Source organism: Phascolarctos cinereus, unplaced genomic scaffold (assembly GCF_003287225.1).
Source record: "Phascolarctos cinereus isolate Bilbo 61053 unplaced genomic scaffold, phaCin_HiC Scaffold_1;HRSCAF=81, whole genome shotgun sequence".
NCBI classification, from domain to species: domain Eukaryota; kingdom Metazoa; phylum Chordata; class Mammalia; order Diprotodontia; family Phascolarctidae; genus Phascolarctos; species Phascolarctos cinereus.
In genome coordinates, this window is record NW_027555514.1 from 164857694 (window position 1) to 164865081 (window position 7388).

At 38.7% G+C, this 7388-nt stretch overlaps 1 pseudogene; it reads right to left on the reverse strand.

Moving 5' to 3' along the window:
• Window positions 1-2510: 2510 nt before the first annotated feature.
• LOC110217355 (nanos homolog 2-like) lies at window positions 2511-3060 on the reverse strand (annotated as a pseudogene).
• Between the last annotated feature and the right edge of the window lie 4328 nt (window positions 3061-7388).

Sequence of the window (7388 nt, forward strand, 5' to 3'; positions counted from 1 at the left end):
ATTTCCATTCTGAGCTGACTGTTTCCCTAATTTTAAAAATTCATTTCCCAAAATTAATTTGAGGAATTATTTTGCATCTTAATGTAACCCAGGTTCTTTATTAGAGTCAGTTAGCATATTTATTTAGGAAACTGTGGGAACAGGGTTGTTCGTGGGGCTCTATTTGCATATGCCCCACATTGGTAACCTCCAGGATCATCCCTAACTTTTTGCTCATCTTTGCCTATATTTATGTAGCTGTCTAAGTCTTGTTTATTCTACTTCCACAATATCTGTCATATCTTATCATGTTCTATTTTCTCACCACTACTGCTGCCTCCATCACCATCATCAAATAGGACGTACAATATTGTATAAGTTTCCTAACTTGTCCCCCTGCCCTTGCTTTGCTCTCTTTAAACTCTTTATGCTCCAATATTTCAAAACATTACTGAGTGTGTGACCTTAAGTGATGTGCCTGTAGATCCTCTATGCTTTTTTCAATGTGCACTTTCTTCTCCTTGTCCTATTCCTCTTCCTCCTCTTCTTCCTCCCCTTCCTCCTCTTCCTCTTCCTCCTTCTTCTTAGTCTTGTTTTTGTTGTCCTTGTGCTTCTTCTTTTTCTTTGTAATAGCAGCAGCAGCAGCAGCAGCAGCAGCAGTAGTAGTAGTAGTAGTAGTAGTAGTAGTAGTAGTAGTAAAGAATGTTCTCCATTATATCCTCAGTAAAGGAACTATTCTACATTCTAGATTCTTTCTTCTTATGTTTTTTTTAGTAATTTAATGGTAGTAATGCAATATTTTAAGCTGTTAGTCTGTTGTTTTCACTCTCAATAACTAATAAAATATATTTTCATATCCTGTCATTAACTGGATAGCATCTTTTATGGTGACCCTTGTGTAAATGGCATAATCTAGGAAGGAAGAAATTTTCCTGGATATAGATTAAGGAAAGCTGTCTTTGAGTCCCAGCTCTGTCACTCATTAAATATATCACTTCTGCAAGTCACTTCACCTCCCTGTACCCCAATTTCCTCATCTGTTAAACTGAAGGAGTTAGATTACATTTCTAAGTTTATTTAGAAATGTGATTCTATGATGCTGTGATTTTTCACAACCTACCTATTCTCACGTCTTCATTGAAGCTGTGGTCATCTGAAATTTTGATTATAAAGTGATTGTAATGTTTCATAATTGTTAAGCCATATAGCATAATCCGAAGAATGATAGTTTCAAAAAGGTGAATTTTTGGATAAAGTATAATTTTACAATTGTGAAAGGGCTCAGATGTATTTCATATCCATCCTACTTGCTTCTTCTTTTTCAATTCTGGGCAGAGCCCTTCATCCATCTACAAAGCTCATCCAAGAAACATCTACTAAAAATTATTTACGCAACTACCCAAATAACCAACCTCATGTACAACTACCACAAAAACGTATCACACCCTTATTTAAAAGGCATTTTTTTGGGGGGGCAATGGGGTTAAGTGACTTGCTTAGGGTCACACAACTAGTATTATGTGTCTGAGGTAGGATTTGAACCCAGGTCCTCCTGAATCCAGGGCTAGTGCTCTATTCACTACACCATCTAGCTGCCTCACAAAAGGCTTTTCTAATTGTCTTCCCATTGCTTTGAGGATAAAATTCAGACTCTTTATCCTGACATTTACAGCCTTTTATACCCTGGATCTAACTTAACGTTTTTAGTTTTATTTTTAATGACTATCTTTTACACTGTGATTTTTTCATCCAAATTACACATCTAGTTATTTCCTAATCTTTTGTGTACTATCCAACTCCCATTCACTTGTCTCTGCTCCTAGAAGGCACTCCTTCAAATTCTTACTTGTTGAAACATTTTCATTCTTTTTTCTGGTGAAATATGTCTTTCTCTTTATTTAGAAAGCAATTCACCAGTAACAGTGTGGGAGGACTTGAACCATGAACAAAGGTGTGGAAAAGAAACCCAAGAATTTTGTATGTTGGAGCCACTCTGCAGAATTCCCAGTAAGCCTTTATAGCAAGATAACATACAAATTCCCTTGTGCTTTGTCAGTAGTATAATCAAGGGAGCCAAACCTGCATACCAGTCATTAGGCACTAGAAAAGGGGAATGACAGAATCCGCAAACCAGTTAGTTGAGGTCACTTCCCAGGCAGGACTTTCATCTCACAAGCTTGTCACTTCTCCTTCCCCATGCTTAGCTTTCTCCCTGTACCATGAAAATGTGAGAGTCCTAAGGCAAGTTATTTTCAGGAATGGAGCAAGAGACCGGGGGAGTCAAGAGGCCCAGCACAGGTCAGGCCCAGCATCAGGAAGGCTTATGGCAGCCAGATTTGGTATAAAGGAACTGGACAGTGAGGAGCTGCTCAGAGTCCAGCAAGATGAAGCTGGTCTGGTTGCCAGAGAGAGGCCCCAACAGCCTCCAGGAGTGCTGCTCTTCGTTCCCTCTCTAACACTAATCCTTTCGACTTGGCTTAGGCAAAGCAGGTGTCTGGGTCCCCAAAGTCGTCTTAGGCAGAAGCTGAAATTCATGGTTTCAGAGTGAGAAAAGCAGTCCTGGAAGCTTTTGACCCCGTGCCATGGCCTGCACTACTTTCATCCAGAGGCTGAGTGGTAGCTTTTCTTCTGCCACTGCCGGAAGCCTCTTGGTCCTGGCCTTGGCCAGGCTCAGCTCCTCTGATGGTCACTGAAGGGTAGCCCCTTTGCCAGACAAATTGCAGGCCATGTAGCTATACACAGACATGTAACCCTTGCTGGTGAGTGGGCAGAAGCGCTTGGTGTGGGCATTGTCTTGGGTGGCTCTGCACTGTGGGCACACATATATTCTCAGGATGGGGCATACCAGCCAGCCTTCCTTGTCCTTCAGCGTGTGGGACAAGTAGATGTTTTGAGACCCCCATTATGCTTGCAAAAGGTGCACAGGGGGTCCCTGGGGGGCAGAAAGTCCTGCCTTAGGCTGGGGCCAGGGCCTGGGCCAGGCTCTGTCCCTACCTCCTGGGGCTCCAGCTTTTCTTCTCTGAAATCCTTCACCACACTGGCTAGTCCCATATAATCCCTCCACAGATTGAAGACCTCCATCTAAATTGAGGACCCTATAGTTCAGGCCATCAGCCTCAGTGAGGAAAAATGATTGGATTCATTTTCATTCTTTTCTGACCCAGAGCAGGTGCTACCTATTGCATGGGATTTTTTCTTTTTGCCCCATCTAAAAGTATCATTTCCCACCTCAAATTTTATGTGCATTTTTGTGCTTTTATATTGTACAGACAATATATTATCTTGTGTGTGTGTGTGTGTGTGTGTGTGTGTGTGTATAATATCTTGTATCTTACCTCTGTACCTTAATTATCCCATTGTTAAAAGGAAAACAACAACAACAACAACAATTCTTGGAGGGTAAGGGCTGTTATTTTTTATTTTCATCTATGTGAAAGCAGGTATTCCTTTCAAATACATGCACAGACACAGACACACACACACACACACACACACACCTCAGTCAGTTGAGATATACACAGAATAAGATCTCTCTGACTGAGTTAAGAAGTTGGTAACATTGAGATTGACTGAGCAAACAAATTAGTTATGACCATGAGGTCTTATATATTTAATTCTTGGATGAATTTTGGAAGGTCAAGAATAGGAAAGATTGCAAGTCTGTGGAGACTATCTGTGTAGCAATAGAGGAGGAAATTCCGCTCTTGTCTCCCTTCCCCTTGTCATCAGTGTAGCTTTAAGGGGGGATTACTAAATAAGTAGGAGATATTGTTTCCAATAGGAAACACAGACAAATATCCCAGTTAGACATGGATACAGATAAACAGCCACCCAATAGAGGAAGCAACTGCAAGGTGAATGACCACAGGCCATAGAGAATATTATGTCAGACCACAGAGAAGATCAGATTTTAAAAATCCAGCTGAAAACTGTACTGAAGGGGGTATCTACTCAGAAGAGACACTGCACCCAAGGGGAGCTTGCTGAGGACTCTTCCAAAAGTTGAAAGGACTTCTAGTCCATCAGAACTATGGTTTATGAGTTGTCTTTGTGTATTCTATATTTGTGTCTCACTACTCCTATATTCTAGCATTGAGTTCAATTTTCCCATAGGCACTGCATATATTTGTGGAAGAAAGAGAGCCTGGTCTGTGTGGGGGAGAAGTTAGTAACCATTCTTACTTCAATATATTATTAAATATTTTTGCTAAAAGCTAATTGAATTGACTGGCTGACTGTGAGTGGGAGGAGTTCAGACTTACAGAGTTACTTTCTTGGAACTAGGGTTAGCAGTCACTAACCTGGGGACCCAACTTCTGAATTTGAATATGTTTAGTAAATATCTCAGAGAGGATATTGAATATATACTCTCATATTTAAGACCTAGTAAGTACACAGTCAACCTTTACTAAATGCTTGTTAAAAAGAATAATTTGCATTGTAGGAGTAGAGTACAGCTTAAAATGAATTTAAAATGATATTTAATTTCAGATGCTGTCAGGAAGGAGTGATAGATTCTATTCTTTAATACTCTGGAAGGATACCCTTGAATAGCATGAAGGTAACATGAGAATTCATCCATAGCCAAGGAAGCATTAATGGATGTTTTTCTTGCCTTGGACACAGTGGAAGACAGTACAGGTGGGAAGTTAAGACTGTATTTTGTGTGGCATTACATTAACTTGCTTTCCTGTTGTAACTCTGGAAGCTTTTGGACAGTTTTTTGGAATTCTGTTCTTTAAAAACAAATCCCCTTTAAAGAGTTATTTTTCCCATAGATGAACCATACAATACTATATCAACAGGGGATTCAGAATTGTTCCTGAGATAACCTGTCCTTTAGACTTGGTGCTGAGATGGTAACAGGAACTAAACTTCATAACTCATGAGGTGCATAGCTATTTTATGTTTATGTTTGGAGAGACACTGAGCAACCTTAGAGCTCAAATGATGGTAAAACTGGCAAACCAGAAACTTCTACCCAGTCACATCAAGAAACAGTCTAGGAAGAGACAGCATTTCAGGTTGACTTCGTGGTGCAGTGGATAAAGGACTGTTCCTGGAGACAGTTAGATAAATTCAAAGCCAGCCTCAGACATTTAAAAGCTATGTGACCCTGGAAAAATCATTAAAGCTTGGTTTTCTTCATTTTCCTTAACTATAAAATTGTTACAGTAATAGCATCTACTTTCCAGTGCTGTGAGTATCAAATGAGATATTTGTGAAACACTTAGCACAGGACTGGGAATTTAGTAGGCACTTCATACATATTTCTTTCCTTCCCCACTCAGGGGCAAGCATTTATATATGTGGGAAAAATGAGTTAATCAAGGAGGGAAGAAGCTGAAGACTTTAGTAAGAAGCTAAGGAAGAGATGAAGACATCAGATGTCCAAATAACAGTAACGCTTCACAGCTAGGTCATTGTACTAAAGAGTGCTGCAACAGGATGAATTGTTCTGTTTTGATCACATGTATATACATGACAAACCAATCCTCTGTCTTTGCCAAGAAAACCCTCAAATGAGGTCACAATGAGTTGAACATGATTAGAAAATGACTGAACAACAGCAACAAAATCCACCAGAGTTTCATCTTTGCTGGCATAGGCTTTGAAAATCCACCATTAATTCTGTGTACAATGAAGTTTCAGAGTAGAACTTTAGTGGCATATATTTTAGGGGGTATAGACATCTGGTTTCATTAGTAAAGAAAATTACCATGAATAAAATCCTTCTATTAATGTAGATAAGCATCTATTCTCCAACTCTTATTGGTTAGGTGGTTATCTGAGTTCATAAGTAATTTGCCTATGGTCATGCTGCATGTTAGATGTGGAACTTGAATTCATGTCTTCCAAACCCCAAGTCCAGCTCTCTAGCTACTATGCCAAGAATGTCTCTTAGTGGAGAAATACTAGTAAGCAAATTAATGAACCAATGTTATGAGCAACTTAGTGAAAATTAAAATCAAACCTTGAGATAATGGGAGGAAAAGAATAGAGGTTAGAATATAATTCTTCTCTTTCCTGCTTTCACAGAAGTTTCCATTTGAAAGACATCTTAGAGAGTATGTAGCCAAACTATTCACTCCCACTCTTTCCCATGACCCTTTTCAATTTTATAAATAAGCAAACTTGGAATAGGAAGGGCTAAGTGATTTGTTTTAATCCACATGGGTAATTAATGGCAAACTTGGCATTAGACCTACATTCAGTGTATTTCTTTCGCACTTCTACTTTTCTAAGAAATCTCCACAGTAAGACTGAGACAAATAGAACCTCAGGGTACCTCAACAAACAGTTATTTAATTCCTATTATGCTACAGTATTATCATTGACCTCAAGATACAATGATGAGACCAATGTCTTTATGAAATGTATTAAAAAAATATTGACCCTGAAGTCAGAAGACTGGGGTTCTACACCCAGCATAGAAACTTACTAACTGTATAATCTTGGGCAAATCACTTCACTTCTGTTTTCTGTGAAACAGAATAAACATGGCTGATGAAGTTGTGGTATATGAATACAATGGAATAATATTTTTCCATAAGAAATGATGAGCAGGCAGATTTCAGAAAAACCTGGAAAGAGTTACATGAACTGATGATGAGTGAAATGAGCAGAACCTGGAAAACATTGTACACAGTAACAACAACATTGTGAGATGACCAACTTTTTGATAGATTGCTCTTCTCAGCAATGCAATGATCTAAGACAATTCCAAAAGACTCATGATGGAAAATGTTATCCACACCCAGAGAAAGGACTATGGAGTCTGAATACAGATCAAAGAATGATATTTTCTCATTTGTTGTTGTTGTTGTTGTTTTCTTTCTTGTGGTTTTCCCCTTTTGTTCTGATTCTTCTTTCACAACATGACTAATGTGGAAATTTATTTAATATGATTGTACATGTATAGCCTCTATCAGATTGCATGCCGCCTTAGGGAAAGGGGAGCGAGAGGAGGGGAAAAATTTAGAACTCAAAATCTTATAAAAGTGTATTTTGAAAACTAAAAATAAATTTAAAAAGAAAGAGAATAAATTTTGAAGAAAATGAAGACAATTTGGAGAAGAGTCAATCTATGTCTAGATCCTTATCCATAATCTTCAGGTTAAAAGAGGAACAGGATAAAGAACAATTAAAGGGCAATATGGGAGATAATGGAGCAGGACCTGAAGATAAAAATATAATATTGAGAGGGAAAAGGGGAAGGCAGTTGTTAAGTTGACATTAGCTAAGTAAGAATTGATAAATGAAAGAATTAGAGGTTTAAGCAAATTGATAGAATAGTTTGGTGGGTGGGCCAAATTGGTGAATAGACAGGATGCTGGTTTTAGGCTGAAGGAAAGGTGGGTAGGAATGTGGGATTCTTGCTGATTGTAATGAAAGGAAGTTAAGTGGGG